The sequence below is a fragment of the Neofelis nebulosa genome, chromosome 6 (genome assembly GCF_028018385.1).
Source record: "Neofelis nebulosa isolate mNeoNeb1 chromosome 6, mNeoNeb1.pri, whole genome shotgun sequence".
Classification (NCBI taxonomy): domain Eukaryota; kingdom Metazoa; phylum Chordata; class Mammalia; order Carnivora; family Felidae; genus Neofelis; species Neofelis nebulosa.
In genome coordinates, this window is record NC_080787.1 from 38,484,451 (window position 1) to 38,506,509 (window position 22,059).

General features: G+C 39.5%; 1 protein-coding gene across 1 annotated transcript in view; it reads left to right on the forward strand.

The window, feature by feature from the left end:
- The first annotated feature begins 11,981 nt into the window (after window positions 1-11,981).
- Window positions 11,982-22,059, forward strand: part of KCTD20 (potassium channel tetramerization domain containing 20) — a 38,453-nt gene continuing 28,375 nt past the window's right edge. The window contains exon 1 of the mRNA XM_058733735.1: window positions 11,982-12,134. The gene's annotated coding sequence lies outside the window, so the exon portion shown is untranslated. The remainder of the gene's footprint in view (window positions 12,135-22,059) is intronic.

Below are 22,059 nucleotides of genomic sequence, written 5' to 3' on the forward strand. Positions count from 1 at the left end.
AGAAGGGCGTTATATAGATTTTTTAAATTGGATTTGTACATAGTTCCTATGAACCATGCATGTCATTCCAGGAGAGAAGAGGAGGTGTGACAACATAGTTGTTTTAAAAAGTGACTTTCAAAGTGTTCTATGGTCCTTGCATTGTCCCAGAAGAGGTAAAAGTACAAACATAAATTCATGTTATATCTAGGAAGCTATACTTTTTATATGATATAAAGTTAGATAGACCCATACGATTATTGGCCCCATGTTGCTTCAATGGCTCCATGAGATGGGGCAGTAATGACAGTGTGCTAGTTCCAACCCGGGCCTGAAGGGGCCTAGAGTGTCTCTGCTTACACACTTGCCATCTTCAGGAGAAGAGTGTGCCCTGGGGAGCTGCTACCCTTCAAACCGAGCACCAGAAAGAACATAAAACAAAGACAGTAACATATCAATAGGCTAGAGTCAGGGGTTCTTTTTCCCTCTTTTTCCCAGAGGAAGAGAATTAGAGACTCTCTATTCCACTCTCTATTTTCCAAATTTTCTAAATGAGCATAGATTACTTTTCATTCTCAGAAAAAGAAAAGGTGCTTAAAGAAATGAACTCATTAGCTCTCTTCCAGTAGAGTGATACATAATTGGTTTCTCCCAGGACATGAATTTGTCAGAGGGCACACAGCAGGCAACAAACGTTTGTTGATGAAAAAAGGAACACTCCTAACTCTTCTCTCCTGGCCTCCACTGAGAATCTTCTTTGTTCTTAGTCTTTCTCTCCTTTCTAAGACCAGATTCCTCCTTTCCTCCACTTCCTGTTTCTCTCTCCCTCTCTGACTCCTCCTCCTTTGCTAACTCCTTGTCATTCTTCTTTCTTTTCCTTCTCTCCACCTCTAACTTTTTCTTCCCATGTTTCTCTCCCTTTTTTCTCTTCTTCCTTTTTTCTTTTAATGTAGTATTGCCTCCCCCCTTCTTTCTTCTCCTTCCATCAGAATTCTACCTCTCAGCCATAATAATAATTACTTATAATGTTTATTGCAAGTTTATTATTTACAGAAATGTATCCTGTTTTCAGTGTTTGGATAATTTTTTTACATGTTTATTTTTCACACACACACACACACACACACACACACACACACACACAGTGTGAGTGGGGGAGGGGCAGGGAGAGAGGCAGACACAGAATCCAAAGCAGGCTCCAGGCTCTGAGCTGTCAGCACAGAGTCCCAGTGAGATCATGACCTGAGCTGAAGTCGGAGGCCAAACCAACTGAGCCACCCAGGCGCCCCTAGTGTTTGGAAATTTTTAAAATGTAAAAATATCTCTATATTTGTGCTTACTTTTTAAGAATTATTTTAATGACACATTAAATTAAATTGCTTTTTAATTATGTGTGACTCTTTCTTGACTTTTCAGTGGTCGGTGATTCTAGGCAAAAGTTTCACTACATCAATTTATACCTCTCCAAAGAAAAGGACCATCCTCCAGTGACCTTCGAGTCTTGGAAATTCTGCTTATTTGGACAGACAATATTTACACACATACCAAGGTCATTTTTAAGAAGCTTTTGGAGCCCAGGCCAAATTCCACTTTCTGAGATGCCTGGATGGTTCAGTCAGTCGGGCATCTGACTCTTCATTTTGGCTCAGGTCATGCATGATCTCATGATTCATGAGACAGAGCCCCGTGTTGGGCTCTCCCCTGATAGCACAGAGCCTGCTTGGGATTCTCTTTTTCTCTCTCTGCTTCTCCCTTTCTCTCTCTCTTCCTCTCAAAATAAACATTTAAAAATCACTGAATTTCATATTAAAAAATAAAAACTCCATTTCCTGACACACCTTCCTATACATATTTCCACCCAGGTAGAATCAGGTTACAATGAGCATTACAGGTAAACTTGAAAGAGGAAATAAATCACAACCATAGGCTGGTCACTCATCCTCTTTGGACCTTAGATTCCTTCTTAACAATCGAAAACCCTGACATTAATGATTTCTAAGGCCCTTTCCTTAGAAAGAAAGGCATTTTGTGACTGAATCCCGAACAATGAAATTTCTAAAAGGGAAACATGAAACCAAAGGGATAGATTTTCTCAGTAAGCCTAGAATTTCTTTTCTTCCTTTCTTTTTTTTTTTTTTTTTTTTAAGTAGCTCCACGCCCAGTGTGGAGCTCAACAAGGGGCTTGAACTCATGATCTTGAGATTAAGACCAGAGCAGAAATCAAGAGCCGGACGCCCAACCAACTAAGCCACCCAAGTGCCCCAGTAATCCTAGAATTTCAAAGCTAAAATGGCTCCATGGAGTTCACCTAATGCAACCTGAAATAACTTCATCTCTTTGAGCCTTGATTTCTATATCTTTATTACGGGACTATGTCCTGCCAGGCTGCTAGGAGAATTAGAGTTAACATCTGCTTACTGTTAAAAAACAAGACAACAGACCCAAAATGGAATTGCTTATGCTATGCTCCACATCACCAAATGGAAACTTAATACAGGTTTGGCTCTCTCAGAAATGGAATCATAAACCAGTCAATCAGGAATCACTGATCAGCACCCATTAGGGAATTTGTCTAATAGACTCCTGTAATCCCCTAAAGGAAGGTAACTTTGCAATAACCAACCTGCTTTTTTGCCTAGCAATAACTTCTTTGTTCCCACTCACTTCTGCCTATAAGTCTTTCCTTTTTACAACTCCTCAGAGCTCCTCTCTATCTATTGGATTGGATGATGCCTGGTTCAAATCAGTTTTTGCTCAAATAAGCTCTTAATGTTTTTAGTTTTATTTATATTTATTGAAGAATAATTGACATACAATATTGCTTTTCCAGTGTACAACACAGTGATTCAATATTTATAGATTTATGAAATGGTTACCACAGTAACTCTAGTTACCATCTGTCACCATACAAAGTTGTTATAATATTATTGACTATATTCCCTACCTTGTACATTACATCCCGGTGTCTTCTTTCTTTTGTAACTGGAAGATTGTACCTCTTAATCCCTTTCACCTATTTCATGCATCCCCTCCTCCCCTGTGGCAAAAACCTTCAGTCTGTTCTCTGTATCTACGAGTATGTCTCTGTTTTGTTTTGTTTGTCTGTTTCTTAGTTTCCACATATGAGTGAAATCATACAGTATTTCTCTTTCTCTGTCTGACTTGCTTCACTTAGCATAATACTCTCCAGGTCCATCCACGTTGTTGCAAATGGCAAGATTTCACTCTTTTTTATGACTATAAACTCTTAAAATCTTTAATATCTTTTATCAATTTAATATCTTTTAATATCAGTTTATCTCTTAACACTACCATATGGAAGGTAGTGAATAAATGGCAGCTATCATTTGATCTAAAACTTCTAACTTTTGGATAAAAAGAAAAAAAAATCAGACATAGAGGTGATGATTGACCTACAAGAGACCAGGCTGATACCAGATGCCTGATCTCGTTAATCCCTGTTCAGCCTTTTCTCATTTTACTGCTCCTCAAAGTCAATTTCTTTATTTTTTTCTTATGTTTATTTATTATTGACAGAGAGTGAGAGACAGAGCATAAGCAGAGGAGGGGCAGACAGAGAGGGAGACACAGAATCCAAAGCAGGCCCCAGGCTCTGAGCTGTCAGTACAGAGCCCAAGGCGGGGCTCAAACTCACAAACTGTAAGATCATGACCTGAGCTGAAGTCTGACGCTTAACCAACTAAGCTACCCAGGCACCTCTCTCAAAGTCAATTTCTAAGCACAGGTATCCCCCACTACCCGAAAGTAGAGCGTTCTTATGAAATAAAGATAAGAAGAAGAAATCTCCAGTAACTATATGGAAAAAATGTTGAGCATTCCCAGGCCCAAGAAAATAACCTCTCTTAAGCCTCTCTGACACCTTAAGGATACATCTTGCTAATAAATACATGACATAAATGGAGATAAAGCCAGATGCTCTTAGACACAGTTCGAAGCTATGGCAGCTTGATGCTGAGACGCTGAGTGTGGTTCCGGGGGAAGAAACTTGTGCTGAGTGTACACACTGCCTCTATAACAGTTTGCTGCAAAACAAATGCTGAACGCGATTTCTGTTTTTTGCCTTTTTAAAAATAAAAACAAAATTCCTCTTCGGAGTTCTTTCGATTGGTGAAAACAGGTACTAATACAGGTTTTTTTGTAAAAGCAGAGTAGTATCACTCAGACTTTCAAAAACCAAGGGATACTTGTATCTGATCTCGACCCCCAAGCCTGAACATCTAATTTTCAGCATCTTAGGGCCTACCTGCATTTACAATAAAGAACAAGAGGGAATAACCCAAATTGATATTTAAAGTGCTTCAGAGACTCAGAGCAAGAAGAGAAACATTCTGAAATTGCTCTTTTCAACCTTGTTTTTATGTTGCTATCATGTTATTAAAATTCAGAGTGGTTGATGGGAATGCAAGCTGGTGCAGCCACTCTGGAAGTATGGAGGTTCCTCAAAAAACTATTTTAGTATATGTGCTGCCGAAACGATCACAATTCCTCAAAAAACTAAAAACAGAACTACCCTACAACCCAGCAATTGCACTACTAGGCATTTATCCAAGGGATACGGGTGTGCTGTTTCGAAGGGACACATGCACCCCAATGTTTATAGCAGCACTATCAACAATAGCCCAAGTATGGAAAGAGCCCAAATGTCCATCGATGGATGAATGGATAAAGAAGATGTGGTATATATATATATATACATACACACACACACACACACACACACACACACACACACACACACACACACACAATGGAGTATTACTCGGCAATCAAAAAGAATGAAATCTTGCCATTTGCAACTATGTGGATGGAACTGGAGGGTATTATGCTAAGTGAAATTAGTCAGTCAGAGAAAGACACAAATCATATGACTTCACTCATATGAAGCCTTCAAGAGAAAAACAGATGAACATAAGGGAAGGGAAACAAAAATAATATAAAAACAGGGAGGGGGACAAATAGAAGAGACTCATAAATATGGAGAACAAACTGAGGGTTGCTGGAGGGGTGGTGGGAGGGGGGATGGGCTAAATGGGTAAGGGGCATTAAGGAATCTACTCCTGAAATCATTGTTTCACTATATGCTAACTAATTTGGATGTAAATTTAAAAAAATTAAAAATTAAATTAAAAAAAATTCAGAGTGCTTGGGGCACCTGCCTGGCTCAGTCTGTACATACAGCAAGCAACCCTTGATCTCAGGGTTGTGAGTTCAAGCCCCACTTTGGACATAGAGCTAACATTAAAACAAAACAACACAACACAAAACAAAAGAACAAAGAGTGGCTAAGGAAGGACTGAGTTAGTAGTTTCCCATAATTTCTTCAGCCAGGTGTGTATGTGTATGTGTGTATTTGGCAACCCTTTAAAAATAAGAATTTATGGGGCGCCTGGGTGGCTCAGTCGGTTAAGTGTCCGACTTCAGCTCAGGTCACGATCTCGCGATCTTGCAGCCTGTGAGTTCGAGCCCCGCGTCAGGCTCTGGGCTGATGGCTCGGAGCCTGGAGCCTGCTTCCGATTCTGTGTCTCCCTCTCTCTCTGCTCCTCCCCCGTTCATGCTCTGTCTCTCTCTCTGTCTCAAAAATAAATAAACGTTAAAAAAAAAATAAAAAAAAAATAAGGATTTATGAGGACACTTACTTACTGTACCATTAAAAAACTGCACTAAGGACACATCAGGTAGAGAACCAAATGCCCTCTTAAGAAAAGAAGAAAAGAGGCACTTGGGTGGTTCAGTCAGTTAAGCAACCAACTCCTGATTTTGGCTCAGGTCATGATCTCACAGTTTATGGGATCGAACCTTGCATGGGGCTGCATGCTGGCCCCATTTCTTCCTCTCTCTCTGTCTCTCGTCCTCACGCATGCACACATGTGCATGCCCTCTCTCTCAAATTAAACTTTTTAAAAACTGCAAAAATAAAAGTAAAATAAAATAGCAACTCGATTGTTACCAATGATTATGGATAAAAGGAGAAAATACTGAAACTATTGTCACTATAACATGGTTTTATTTTATTTTTGTTATTTTTATTTTTAATTAAAAAATGTTTATTTATCGCTAGGTAACATATAGTGCAATATTGGTTTCAGGAGTAGGATTCAGTGATTCATCACTTACATACAACACCCAGTGCTCATCACAAACATGGCTTTATTTTCATTCAAACTGCACAACGTTGAGGAAAGCAGTATATTTTGATATATAAACAACTTATGGTTGACATTAAGGAGGACAACTTTATCTCACTGGGTGTTCCTTTTAAAGATAATATTTATTTGGGGTGCCTGGGTGGCTCAGCCAGTTAAGCGTCTGACTTCGGCTCAGGTCACGATCTCCCAGGTCTGTGAGCTTGAGCCCCACATCGGACTCTGTGCTGACAGCTCAGAGCCTGGAGCCTGCTGTGGATTCTGTGTCTCCCTCTCTCTCTGTCCCTCCCCTGTTCACACTCTGTCTGACTCTCTCTCTCTCTCTCTCTCTCTCTCTCTCTCTCTGTCTCTCTCTCTCAAAAATAAATAAACATTAAAAAAAAGTATTTTAAAAAAAGATAATATTAGTTTGGATGGAACATGTGCATATGACATTAATAGTCAACCATACTTCAATAAAAAATTGTTTTAAATAAAAAAATAACAAATACTAAGAGTACCTCAAATTTCTCTAGTGCTTTCGATTATATACTCTTGCATATATTTTGATTATGTTTTCTTCCTCATAACAACCTCAAGGAAAACATGTTACCATGTTACAAATTAGAAAACACAAGCTTGTGTGTGACTTCCTCAGCCAGTAAGTGTTGGAAGAGCCTTAACCTGAGGTCATCTGGCTCTTTTTCCAATGTCTTTTTCACCACATCACACTGCCTTAGGAATCGGATACCACTTCATGTGTTTGTACTTCCTTTTTCAGGGAGTTTGTACTGTCACAAGCACGGTGATGTACTTCCAAGTGGGCATTAATACTCCGAATAAACAAGAACACTCTGTTTGGGCTCCTGGTTAACAAGCAGAAGAAACCTTCCTGAATTGCCCTACTTCCCATCATTTATCTTACTGTTTATCTGTTTTTCATGATAACATTTCCTCAAGAGTGAAGGTAAGGGGCCAGGACACATACTTCAGTAAACAGACTCTGCCTTATCTCAGTTACTGAAATTTTGAGGGAAAGAGCAGGTATGGTTTGAGCAAGGTAAAAGACTCTCTTGGTTTTCTGTGGTGGGTCAGTGGGTAACTGGAGTCTATTTTGCAAGCCTAAAGTTTACTGGTTCAAACCCTAGTTTGAAGAATATATATTTAAGGGCCTATTTGTTTTCTTTTTCAGATGCAGTTCATTTAAAACTCTTACAAAGTTTGGGCGTCTGGGTGGCTCAGTCGGTTGAGCGTCTGACTTCAGCTCAGGTCACGATCTCGCGGTCCGTGAGTTCAAGCCCCGGTTCAGGCTCTGGGCTGATGGCTCGGAGCCTGGAGCCTGCTTCCGATTCTGTGTCTCCCTCTCTCTCTGTCCCTCCCCCATTCATGCTCTGTCTCTCTCTGTCTCAAAAATAAATAAATGTTTAAAAAAAAAATTAAAAAAAAAAAAACAAACTCTTACAAAGTTAAAAAAAAAAATTCCCAGCATTCTCAGTATTGGGTTCAAGTGAGACTTCTGTGTTCATAAACAGAGACAATGTGTGCTATCAGAGCTGGTGCATGGGATTTGGAAGGTCAGAGTCTATAAACTGTAACACAAGCAATGAGAGATAAACATATTATCAGTTTACACCCAGCGTCTGCTGTAGCCCCAGGCTAACGTATTTCTACATTTTCTGACTCTCCTATTCTGGCTCCCCATAGGACTTCTATTTACAGAGGTTTATTTGATTCTTGAGTCTCAAGCTAAGTATTCTATGCCCTTTTAAAAAGTTCGAGAATTCTGAGATGAATTGTCCTCACATGTGAGAGAGCGAGGGAGGGAGCTCTTGCCCCTATCAAAATCTCCATTGGAAATGTTATAGATTACTCTCCTGACCATTATAGGAATCTAACCATTAAGTTTCAGGAAACTGTTCCTTATCTTTCATCATTCCATTTACCTTTTCTCTAACACTCAAAATATACTCTACTACCTACTTATCCCTTACCTTCTAAAAAAAGACAATAACTCAAAACTGTATTACAATATAGACTGTCTTCCCAAGGATTTGGGGTGTTTTTTTTTTTTTACGCATTTTTCTTCTTTAAATAATTTAGCCTTAATAGTGTTCCAGGAAACCAAATGGATACATTGGAAAATAGCTAGGTATGGAGAAAATACATTTCAGCTCTTGGGTAGGACTGGCCTGTCTCTCCAACCTTTTTTTCCTTTTAATCTTTTTATCATAAAATAAAACACAGAGGGGCGCCTGGGTGGCTCAGTCCATTAAATGTCCAATTCTGGATCTCAGCTCAGGTCATGATCTCATGTTTCGTGAGATCAAGCCCCACACTGGGATTTTCTCACAATCTCTATGCCCCTCCCCCCTCAAAATAAATACATTAAAATAGAATAAAATAAAATAAGATAAAATAAAATAAAATAAAATAAAATAAAATAAAATAAAACAAAACAAAACACAGAATCAGAAGATACTATAAAGGAAATATTTACCTTAAGAAATTATTCTAAGGCAAACACCATCCCCAGGTGAAGAAACTTTGCTACCTACCCTTAGAAGCTCCTTCCAAGTGTCCCTTCTCAATCATTTGCTACCACCAGCACCTTTTAAGTAACCATTATCCTAACTTTTATAGCATCACTTTCATTTCCTTTTTTCTTTAATGATTTTTCCACCCAAATGTTCACTCCTAGACAGTATAGTCTCTCCCTTAACACACAAAACACAGTTAAAAATTTTTTTTGATATATCTTTTAAGTCATTTTTTTTTTTAATTTATAATCTTGAAGAACGGAGGCTCTTTGACTTGTAGTTTCCCATAGTGAGGACTTTGCAGATTGCATGATCATGATACAGTTCAACATATTCCTGAGTTTCCTACAAACTGGCAGCTGGATCTCAAGTCTATATCAGATTCAGGTTTGATCTCTTTAGCAGCATTTTAAGTGGTGGTGTGGTCTTTCCTCAGGAGGTACATAATGTCTAATTCTCTTTTTACGATCCTAGCTGTTAAGGCCTAATGCCTATATTAATTCACAGGGAGTTACGAAACTGGGATATTCTATCATTTCTCTTTTACTTAATAGTGGAATACTCTTACCTAGATTCACTTTCCCTTATCTCTAACTTGGTTACCCAAATAACCAAATTTAACTTTTTAAAGTTGAAAGCCTGCTATCATCGGCTACATAATTCTCCTGAGATCCTACCTTTGAGTTGTGGCTACATGTTTTGTTGAATTTGTAGATGAGACATTGTAAGTGAGACTAAAAGGCTTACCGAAGTTGTACGTAAAGCAGATATATACTAATAAAGATCCAGTAGCAAATTCCAGCCACTAAAAACTTAAAATTCACGATTCTTTGGTTGATTATGTTTTCAAGGTCCACTCTTCGTTTCCTTTGTGACTTTCATGAAGAGATTGTTAACAAAGGTGAACTGGTAGAAGTGAAGGAAAAAGGATTCTTGTGAATATATTTTGGGTTAACTGCAGGGTTCCGGCCCCTCTCCAGAAAGTCAGAAATTAAATAGCTATTTACATCTACATTTGAGTACAATTTTGGACTTACAAATGAAAGTGATTAGTCTTTTAAAAAGTCTCCTTTTTTTTGTACATTCGCAGTGATCTAAAAATCATACAACCTAAATCATTTAGTTTTTAAAAATGCAAATATAATTACTTTGAGAGTTCAAAAATCTTGGGATTTTTGCATTGTTTTTACATTTACTACATATGATGTACTATGTAAAAAGGATAATTAGTTTCTTATACAATAACTGATAATAGTTATTGCTTTGAAAATATTTTCATTCTGAGATACAATCAACCTTAAATGGTTCGGTGTTGACAGCTGAAGGCATTTAAGGTGCTTCCTAGAGGCACTGAGGAGTTCAACTGGAGGCAATTATCAGAACTGCCATATGCTCAGTGGATGCTGAGCAAGAATTTGGGGGGCAAATGATCTATATTCTCAGCCCACCAGCACCACTTCATAGTTTAATGACCTTAGATTCTTGTTTATGTCTTGTTTTCCTCATTTGTAATCTGAGTAGTAAAATCCATCTCCCAGAGTTGTTGAGAATTTTAAGCAATGTAAAATAGTGGAAAAGGTGCTTTGTAAAATTTGCTGGTAGTAGATATCACATTTAAGGAGACTCATCACAGTTGATCAGATAAACTGTATCGCCTTCTGAACTAGCCATTATGGAAATGGAAAATTCCAGGTCTGCCAATGTGACATTAGAAAGGGTTTTCAGCTTCAGATATGAATACTTCTGAGAGATTCATGTTTGGAGATACATTAACTTATAAATAAATGATAAAAATCAGCATGAACCTGTGCTTTCTGTGAATATACATTTCTCATTTTTCATCTCCTTGGTGTCTACCCCAAAAAAGTGCTAGATCTGATATTCTATTCATTATATGAAATTATAGGCAAAAAGAGAACAATTTAGTCTTAACTATTAATTAAAAGATACAGTCATTAGCCTGTAATGACTTGTCTGACTTTTGTGCCAGATTTTTGTATATTACAAGTCTGCAGAGAAAGTTTTCCAGAAAGGAGGCATAACATTGTACTTTATAGAAATGGAAATAAAGGCATTAGTTTGAACAATCCTCTATGTTACTTTGGTTGTAAAGTTTGGATCCTAAGATTGTCTAAGACCTCTAAGATCCAATTATAATGAAAAATGTATAGCTTCAGTTTTCAAAATTAAAGTTATTGACCCTGACAATGCAATTTTGCTATACAAGTATCCAGCAACCATTTGCAACCTATTGGAATGAGAATCAAAACAGTTTCCTCGTATTCCTTCCACTTCAATTCTAATCCTAATCTTTAGCCCCAAATTGGTTTCCAGAGACTTTTGTAACAAAAAAAGTTGACTCAGAATTTAAGAAATCATGCTATTAACGTATATGGTTTTCAACAATTTTAAAATAAAGCAGTTTGCATAATCAATATAACTTTATAACTTTTAAAAACACAAAAGCCACTAGAAATGAGGACAATAGGGGCACCTTGGTGACTCAGTTGGTTGAGCATCGGACTCTTGGTTTCTGGAGGGGTCGTGATCCCAAGGTGGTGGGGCTCTACACTGAACATGGAGCCTGCTTGGGATTCTCTCTCCTCCTCTGGCCCTCTCCCCTGCTCTCTCTCCCTCTCTCTCTAAAAAAAAAAAAAAAAATTAAAGTCAAGACAATAAGGATTGATGCTATTTCTTTCCTTTATGTTTTCAGCACTCGTTTTATAGGACACGGACCATACATTGTTTTTCGGGTGTTGAAATATTTTACTAGCACAACCAGTTTTCCAATAATCCGCTTCGGTTGATTTAATGTTTATTTATTTTTGAGAGAGACAGAGTGTATGCGGGGGAGGGCAGAGAGAGAGGGAGACACAGAATCTGAAGCAGGCTCCAGGCTTCCCCCACTCCCCCCCTTCCTTTGGCCAGAACGTATATCCAGGATAGTTTTTAAGCAAAACGTGTTTAAGGACCTCCGTTACTCTTGCTACGTACCCCCTTCCCCCAAACGCTTGGAGAGATCGGGGCTCCACAATTCTCTTTAAGTATTGCTGTCCTGGGGCTTTGCGAAGATTACTTAACAACCCAGGTAACTAGTAACTTTCCGTTGTATACCTTTAATAATTGAGAGGGGGCATCCGCAGCTCAGAAGTCGAATCCACCCCAGCTGCGCTGGAGTGAGAGCTTCCTCCCACGGACGGGGGTGGGGGGGCGTGTCGGGAAAGAAAGAGGACACCTCTCCGCGGCCGCCCCGGCGGCGGGCCGGGAGCCCGGCCTTCCCGGCGTGCCCCGCGCGCCGTGGGGACTTTTAATGTGAAGCGCCGGGTGACTCAGCCGCGTGGCCGCGCCGGCCAGGGTGGGGGGCGCGCGCCGCTGCGGCACGTCCGGTCCCCGCGGCGGCTCCTCGCGGCGCGGTGTGCGCGCGCCTCCCGGGCGGGTTCGGGCCCCGAGCGCGAGAGCGCGGCGGGAGCGTCAGGTAAGTGGCGGCGCGGGCACCCGGTAGGGCGAGTGTGGCGGCGGGCAGGGCCCGGACTCTGCCTCTGTGGCGGGGGGAGGGGGGCATCTCCTCGGGCCGCCGAGTCGGACCCCAGTTGAAAGGCCGCGGGGGACTGAAATCCCCGCGACGAAAAATGTCCGCAGGCGGGTTTCGGGCGCCGGTTTTCGTGCCGAGGATAAAGTCTTACAGTCCGGGGAAGGGGGTGGCACCTTCTCAGGAAATCGCGAGCGCAGCCGTGGGGACAGCTGAATTGTAACTTGACTGTTTTCTGCAGGCCTGTGGTGCTTTCGTCCCGCCGGCAGAGAAATGACGATGAAGCCCCGAGTGTTTCCTGATAACGCGTTTGCAGACGCGTTTTTGTTGGTTGGTGGGTTGGTTTCTGGCAGTGAGTCGAACTCTTTACAAATTAGGTAGTTGGTCGCACTTCTTATCAAACTCTGCCTGAAGCGGAGAGTGCGTTTTTGCTCGCACTCCACCCCTGCTTCCGAGTCTTCTCTGCCGCTGGCTTTTCGTTAGTAGCTCTGAGTGCAGAAGCGCCGGGCAGAGCATCTGGGTGATCTTTTCTTTCAAGTGAAACCATGCTCTTTATAGCAGTGACTTCAGGTTTACAAGCCTCGTTCTGCACTACCAACAAACCTCTTCGATTTTGGACTGTGTGATTCTTAATTGAAAAGTTCCTGCGTTGAACCGGTTTGTTTTTAAACACGAAGCCAGTGAACAAACACAATGGGATAAACAAGGCCGTGGAGGAACTGGTTAACCAGTTGGTGAAAATGCATTTTCCAGGTCCTTCCATTGTGCCCCCGTTAGCTGTTGAGCAACTAGCTGCAGCTGCGTTAGTTAACCTGCGAAACGGAGGGTTTTTTTTTTTAATGGTCCCCCAAAACAAAGTGGTGTAGTCGAACGTAAAGAATCCGGAGTCCAAAGAACCTCACCCCAATCCCTCCCACCCCCTCATCCCCCAATTCTGGGGCAGTAGTTCACTAGTGTAAGTTTGCTCATAAAAATGCCAGTACCACTCCCAGAATTTGGGTTCTAGAGATCTGTGATGGGTCCCTGAAACTGCACTTTAAGCAGGCACCCCCTTCCTTGGTCTGTTATACCACACTTTAAGAAACACCACCTTGGGGCTGCCCTGAGAATTTTTAGAACTGCCCAACTCCCTTACCCCTTTGTTGATTTACTCTCCCTTCCCCTCCCACCAGTCCTAAGCCAAGAAGCCGGCTTCTCCACAGGGAAACTTAAGAAAAGGTAGGGCTTTCTTGGACTCTGACACCAGGGTAGGAAATGACTTCCATACACGTCCTGATACTGCCTTGGTGAGTTAGAGATAGCCAGCGCCTATTAATCTGTGCTTTTTCCTTCTGGGGGCTGCTTCGAGTATCATCAGAATTTAAGCAACACCATTAGGCCACATCTTCTCATCCCAGTCTGACCATTAGAACCAGGGCAGCCAGTGCCGTGTAATTCCTGTGGCCTTGAGTCCTCAGAGTTCATGGTACCTAGCAGCACGGGTAGCATTTATGAGGGCTTTCAGGTCAGCTGACCTCTAATTCAGTCATCAGATACCCAGGTAATGCCTGTTTTGTGCAAAGCCCTGGAGGAGGCCACTTGAGCAACAACACTGCAAAGATGGCACACGGTTGCATTGCTTCCTTGAGACGAAAATGAGGACTGAGTAACCTGTGCTGCTGAAAGCTTCTTCTGTTTCTTAGATCCTCCTGAGACAGATACGAAGGGGTGAGGTTAGGTGATTTGGGTGAGTTAGGGGTGAGTTAGGTGGTTTGACATTTTTCTGGTTTTGGTGTCTCTTTTTTGGTCTCCTCTCATTAATCTCTTTCTGTTGGCTTACAGAATGTCAGTGTCTTTCCTTCTGTAGCCCTGGGCTTCCTGATTACTGTGCCTTCCCTCTGCCCCTGAATCTGACCATGCCTGTCCCTACTTGGCTAACTGGAGTAAAAAGTTTAGGGAAGTTGTTGGAATGCTGAATGACCTCTTGCGGGAAGACCCAGAATCATGGAAATCAGAGGCTTTGAGATCTAAGGAAACCTATTACAAACTTACATAGTGGAGTCCTCATCTTTCAGGTAAAGAATCTGAGCGATGAGGTGGCAGAGGAAAGGACTCCTGGCTCCTAGCTGAGTGTTCTTCCACTAAATCATCTCAAGACAAATGCTTCAAAAATGGAAAGGGTTGAGAGAAATTCAGTTATAAGTAGATGAAGAAAATGGAAAGACTTCCACATGACTACAAAAGTAGTGTTTTCTGGAAAAATGGAGATTGAACGAGAATGTGATCTAAACATACAAATCATGAAGAGTGGGAGTACTAAAATAAGGACTCTGAAGCTGGAAATAAGTAGTAAAAGTTCAAATAAAAGCAAAAAGTTACCTTGTACTCCCCAAAGACATTACAAACTTAGTATTTTTTTTAAAAATTCAGTTAAGGGGCGCCTGGGTGGCTCAGTCGGTTAAGCGGCCGACTTCGGCTCAGGTCATGATCTCGCGGTCCGTGAGTTCGAGCCCCACATCGGACTCTGTGCTGACAGCTCAGAGCCCTGAGCCTGTTTCGGATTCTGTGTCTCCCTCTCTCTGGCCCTCCCCCGTTCATGCTCTGTCTCTCTCTGTCTCAAAAATAAATAAACGTTAAAAAAAAAAAAATTAAAAAAAAAATTCAGTTACGCTTAAGATACTGGTGAATTTTTATTAAATAGTAGATGTTTGAGCAATGTCCAGAATGTTTTGAAGTTGTCACATAACTGTACTGTTGTCCTTATCGAAGTTACTAAGTATTCTGTGGGAGACAGAATATAAAACTGATATAATCTGGTTAAATATATTTTCATGAGGGAAATGAGGTTATTGGGGTAGTATATGCATTTCTGGAAGGTAGAAGGAAAGAGGTATGTATGCAAAAAGAGAACCTTTTGATATTTTTGCTTGCAGTCCCCAAGTTAAATATTATTGGATTGTCCTTGTATATTCATGAAAGAATTAGAAGAGTCAGTGCTTAATAATTAGACATTATTATGTGCCAGACACTGTACTAAATGCTTTACATCCGTTCTTGTATTATCTCCATTTTATAGTCAAGGAATCTAAGATACAAACAGCTTAAGTTTGCCCAGAGTCTGTTCAGACTTAAATCTGCCTGCCTCCAAAGGCATTAAGATTTATGCTCACTTCATTGGGTAGTAGTTAAGAATGTGGTAATTGAAGCCAGGCTTTCCTAAGTTCAAATCCTGGTGCCTTTATTTACTAACTTGTATAAAATACTCCTCAGTTTCTATGTCCCTGAAATAGAGATTGTCATAGGTACCTACCTCAGAGGGTTATTAGGGATGAATTAATTTATGTAAAGAGCTTAGAACTGTGCCTGACACATAGTAAATTCTCAGGAAATAAATGTTGGCTTTGGTTTTGTTTGTTTGTTTTTTAAATTTTATTTCAAGGTATTCTTTAGATTCAGATTGTGCTTTCTACTCAGGCTTTATAAGTATAGATGTAAACTTTATCTCTGTTCTTACTAAAACCGGGGGAACCTTGCTAAAATTTTGGAAAATACTGGGTACAAATAGTGCAAAGATCTGTGACTGGGACCAGAGGGTTTGGTTTCTATTTGTTTCATAGAGAAGGTTGTAAGGATCAGATGAAGTAACAAATACAAACAAAATTTAAATTGTATATGCTATGCAAATGACAAATACTGTTACTAAAACTAGAGAGCAAAGTTGCAGTATATTATTGAGATTATTTTTTTTTAATTTTTTTTTTTTCAACGTTTTTTATTTATTTTTGGGACAGAGAGAGACAGAGCATGAACGGGGGAGGGGCAGAGAGAGAGGGAGACGCAGAATCGGAAACAGGCTCCAGGCTCCGAGCCATCAGCCCAGAGCCTGACGCGGGGCTCGAACTCACGGACCGCGAGATCGTGACCTGGCTGAAGTCGGACGCTTAACCGACTGCGCCACCCAGGCGCCCCTTATTGAGATTATTAAAAGAACATTTAACTTCCTTAAAACAGGTAGTGATCTATAGCTCTATATGAAGATCACAGTCTGTACCATAAAATCATCTAAGATTCCTTCCGTGTGTTTGTTCTAAATCTCTTTTTTGGTGGTAGAGCATGAAATAGAATTTCTGCAGTTGTTTCTGTATATAAGTTTGCTAGGACTACCTAAAAAGTACCACAGACTAACTTAACCAACAGAAATTTTTTCCCTACAATTCTGGAGGCTGGAAGTCTGAGATCAAGATGTCTGCAGGATTGGTTTCTTCTGAGGCCTCCCTCCCTCCTTGGCTTATAAATGGTTGCTTCTTAGTGTGTCTCCTGTGGGCTTCCCTCTGTGTGTGTCTCTTCATGTCCTCTTCTTAAAAGTCATACTGAACTAATGACTTCACCCTAATGACTTCATTATGTCTTTAAAATCTTACTTTCCAAACACTCACATTCTGAGGATTTAGGAGTTGGGACTTCAACATCAGAATTTTGAGGGGAACACATTTTTTACTCATGACAGTCTGTTTAGAGAATTATATGCCAGGTAATCACAGTGCTCCATTGCCCTCATTGTTGAGCACCCAGTGCCCCGGGGCTGAAGCAACATCCTTTATCCTGTGCCTGCCTACCTATCCTACCTTCCACCCGTTACTTAGAACCATGCTTGCAGTTGAGTACCCTAAGAAACACATGCCTCTGCATGAAATCATTGCATTTGGATTTAAAGCAAATTATTGTCATCCTGTCAAATAATCTGCTTAAGAAACTATTCCACATATTTTAGCCTAATAAATTCCTTATTTGTTTCGTAAGCATATTTGTTCTTTCATCTAAATTGAAAAATTTCAAAATCTCTTATGTAGTAATATTTTCTTTCTCTTAAACTGTCTTAAGCTTTAAAAAAAAAAGTTCTGGGGCGCCTGGGTGGCTCCGTCGGTTAAGCGTCTGACTTCAACTCAGGTCACGATCTCGCGGTCCGTGAGTTCGAGCCTTGCGTTGGGCTCTGGGCTGATGGCTCAGAGCCTGGAGCCTGCTTCCGATTCTGTGTCTCCCTCTCTCTCTGCCCCTCCCCCGTTCATGCTCTGTCTCAAAAATAAATAAACGTTAAAAAAAACATTTTCTTGAAGAGTTCCCTGTTTTTACAGAGAATGTTTTCCTTTTTTCCCATTTTAAAAGTAATAACACTTAGAGACTCAGGAGTATTCAATAAAATACAATTTAAAAACACATATGATGAGCCTACAATTAAGGGAGAATAATTAATATGTTCAGTCTTTTTTCCATGAATATATTTATTCTAACCTGCCTTTTTTAAACCTAATAAATCATACTGTTTACTGCTGTTTTAGTTATTAATCTAAAACATTTCTTATTAGTCTTTAATGTGGTAAATTATATTTTTATATTAATTTTAGAATGTTAAGCCAACCTTATAATGTATTATCCCTTTTTATGTATCTGGATTTGATTTTTTTTAATAATGTTTAGGATTTTTGTGCTTATGTTTATAAGAGAAAATAACCTCAGAAAATGAATTGGAAAATATTCTTCCTTTTTCTATTCTCAGGAAGAGTTTGTAGAAGCTTAATGTAGTTTCTTCCTTAAAGATGTGGAAGAATTTGCTAGTCAGGCCATTTGGTCCTAGAGTTTTCTTTATGGAAAGGTTCTAGTTATGGATTATGGTTCTCTGTGTGTATATGTGACAATAATATATGTCATCTATATATAAATACATATATATGTTAAGATAGTTATCGTGGAGTTGGCCTATAGGATTGTGGCCGTCAGGAAGGGCAGGTTGGAATTCTGAACTGTTGAGGCTGCAATCCACAGTTGAATTTCTTCTTTCTCAGAGAACCTTAGTTCTGCTCTTACAGCCTTTCAATTGACTGGATCAGGCCCACTCAGATTATCTAGGATAATCTTCCTTAATTGAAGTGATTATAGACTTTAATCACATCTGCCACATACTTTCACAGTAATACCTAGATTAGTGTCTCATTGACCTAGGACTGTAGGCTAAGCAAGTTTACATATGAAACCGACCATCACAGCTTCTCTCCGGTCTAGTCTTGGCTCCCTTACTAGTTGTTTGATGCCTTCAAGCAGTTGTTTTTTCTGCTTTACCCATTTTTCTGAAGGGTGTATTATTCCAGGAGATAGGACTAAAACTAAGCATGGAAGACATGGTGTGTGTGGGGAGGAAAGCAGACTTTGGCTCAACCCAAGAAGAAGAAAAATGTTTCCCCAGGGATTGCTTTCCAGCTTTTGAGTGAGCAAACTAAGAGACTTTTTATTTTTGGATATTTTTAGTTAGGTTACACTGAACTGGTAGAAGTGTTTTTTAGTCCTAGGTGATTGGGATCCAGATTTTTTGAGATTCATGATTGGTAAAATTATGGGGGAAGAGCTTGGAAGCCCATTTGAAAAGAAATCTGGCCATCATTTTCTGTCACCATTCTTTCATAAAAGAAAAAGTAATATCAAAAAGAATTACAGGTGTAACTTAGGTACAAAGGATAGTCCTTCTCAAGAAAACATAACACTAACATATACTGTAATCCTTCACATTTCAATATTTTTGAAATCCTGATGTATATTAAAATCACATATGTATCTAATATGCTAGTGTTTCTTTTTCCTAAAAAGCTATTAGCAGATTGATGATGTCTCGGTCAGTGTCAAGTGTCTTTGAACTGGAGTAATTTGTGTGTGTGTGTGTGTGTGCTGCACTGTTATAATTTCTGCTAAGTATTCAGGAAAAACTTTGACACTAATTGGTACTGGGCCTTGAACTATCTTCTCACACAATGATTTTGGATTGTCTCCAGAGTTTTCAACATGATCTATAGCTACAGTACTGATCCATGGGTCTGTCCCCAAGACCTTCATATACACACTTTCTTGCCATACACACACTTAGCTTTTTCCTGTAAAATGGCCTACTCTGTTGACTAATACATCTTTAAATTTTTTAATTGCACTGGCTTGTACTGTTCTTTTCAAGACCTTATTGCTAATAGCATATTGCTTTGATATTTCCTGGAAGTTTGTATAAGTAATCTTTAACAGCTTGTGTATCTCTTCCTTTATAGGATTTTAGGTTTTTAGCAAGCAGAAGAGTGTCCTGGACATTAGGGAACTCACCCCAGAGATTCTATAATATGTTGACTGGCTTTTTCTTAGGAGTCATAGACTTTGCCTGATCTGTTATGTGCCATGGATTGTTCTTAGCATAAAGGTGTCACTAGCATGACCATAACTCGTTGAATCCAATCAAAAGATGGAAACACCGTGTGTAGAAATGACAGAATTTCATTTATCCAGTTTTTAGGTAATACAGAAGTCCTCTCCTAGCAACTGTTTAAACAGAAAAGGTGCTAGATATGCCCGTTATTGGCACAGAAAGGTTGTATGCCCAAGCCGTAGATCTTGGGCTTGGAATTATATTTCTAAACCTATACAGTTTACGTAGAAATCGTGAAGTAAATCAGCCCTATAAGGAGAGGTAACATAACATGATGGTAACAGTAGACTGTGAAGCCAGAAGCCTGGGTTTGAAGCCTGGCGCCACTATTTATTAGCTGTGTGACTGTGAGAACTTTCCTTAGCCTCTTTCTTCCTCAGTTTCCTCACCTATAAAATGAGGGTAATAATGGCACCTACTTCATAAAATTCTGTGACTATTAAATAACATTTATAAAGGACTTAGAACCATATGTGATACGAGATATGTGTGAATAAAGTTGATGGCCATCTGTACTTAAGATGTAGGGCTTGTAGTAATTTGACATATTGAACAGCCTCAGCTGATTAATTTGTGATCCTAATGTAAAATGTGTTCTTGGGTAATTAGGTTTTAGATTTAATTATTAATTTAAGGATGTAAGAAAACTTTGCTGTTTGAAAAGAGTGTTGAAATATTTAAGAACTTCTTGAGATACACTAGAATTCATCAGTTTCACTTTTTAGATTTACCAGTTTTTTCATTACTTGAAGATTTGCTTGGTAGGCAATCAAAGTGCTAGAACAAAAAAAGAAAATACGTTAAGATTGTAGATATAGTTTGAAATCTTTGATGGAAACACAAAACTTAGGATAGTGGTTATAGGGGATTCAACTGTATTGTCATATTTTGTATTTTAAACTGGGTGGTAAGTATAGATTTTTTTATTATATTGTTTAATTCTTTTTGTTTCCAGTATAGTAGTTTTTTTTAACTTGATAAATTTGTAACAGAAAGTAAGGGCAGTCTTAGTTACAAGTTGAACACAAGGTCTTAAGTCTTAATTTAAATCCAAGTAACTATAATATAGCCTCTTTGTGCATAAAACCTGTTCTTGGACGTAAGGTATATTGACAAAAAGGTACTGAGGGCAGTAAATTGGGGATGTCAAGTAGAAAAGACAGGAAAATCTGTCCGAGCAATTATGATCTTGTCACTCCTGTCGTTGTGCTTTTATCTGCCTGCCTGTTAGCCTGGCCTCAGCAGTTCATAGGGGAGAAGGAAAGAAAAGGGAAGGAATCAGCTCCAGCCTTTCCATGGAATTGGCATGTCCTCTTCTCTCCTGCATCTCTTCTCTCATTGTGGCTTTCTTCCAAGATAGAAGAAATGAGGAACAGAAATGGTTCTACTAATAGACGTCTTTGAATTTTATGTCTTCTCCAACTTGTGCAGTTTTTTGCCTTAAATTCTATTTTGTAGGCTATTAATACAGCTTCACCAGCTCTCTTTTGGGTATGTCTCTCTTTCCATCCTTTGCCCATTTTTCTGTTGGGTTAGTTTCATGCATTTTTATAACCCCTCATTGAATGTTGTGATAACTCTGTGTAGTATGTTGCAAATACAATTTTTCAAATCTATTTTTTATAGGATCTCTTGCCATACAAAAGTTTTTAGTTTCTTGCTTTTGGGAGGGGGTTTGTAATCACATGTGTCTTTCTCTTCTTTTTTAGCTTTTGGGTTTTTGGTCCTGATTATAAAGGCCTCTCTACCCCAAGATTGTAAGTCTCCTAGAATATTCTTCAGAAAGAATATTGTTGTGCTTCAGTCTCTCATCCATGAAATGAAAGATTATACTAAATCATTTGTTCCCAAACATAGCTAGTCTACAGGATCACCTGAGGAGCTTATTAAAAATTCATTCTCAGATCCTACCCTACACTTACTGAATCAGAATCTCTGGGGAATGGGGCCCAAGAATATGTTTTTAACAGGTTCTTCTATGTAACTCTGATTATCAGTTAGACCTGAGAACCACTGGACAATATAATCACTTAGGTCTCTTATTCCAAAAATGCCACTTTTCTGTTTTGTATAACTCTCGTGTTTTGATTTTTCTCAACTAGATTGTAAGCTCTTTGTATGAAGGGAGGACTGTGTCTTAAGTACTATCTTTCTTGACAATAACCTATTGAGATCCTGTTATTTCACACTTAGACTATTCCAATAGCCTCTTCTTTTAACTATTCCAGTCCATCTGTGGCTGTATTTATCTTGAAGCATTTATCTTCAAACATATTGAACATGAGCCTTCCATATGTAAAAACTTTGGCTACAAGACAAAATTCTATTTTACTTTATAATTCAAGGCCCCCATAAGTCGGCTCCATCTTGTTTTTCAACTTCCCCAGGGTCAGTATGTATAGTCGTCTAAGTTGTGCATTGTATAGCTTCTTAGATGATGGTATGCATGGGGTTCCCTGGAGTTGTATGATATGATGGTGAACCTGATTTCCCCACCCTTTCACATTAACCCTTCACTCTAGCCTGATTAGTCTCCCACCCACCCCATTTTATGTAGTAATAAAGCCTCGTTCGCTTTTACTTTCCTGCCTGTTCTATGCCATCTGCACTATCTGGCCTGCCCTTTCCTCTTTTCTCTACCAAAGTTCTACATATTAA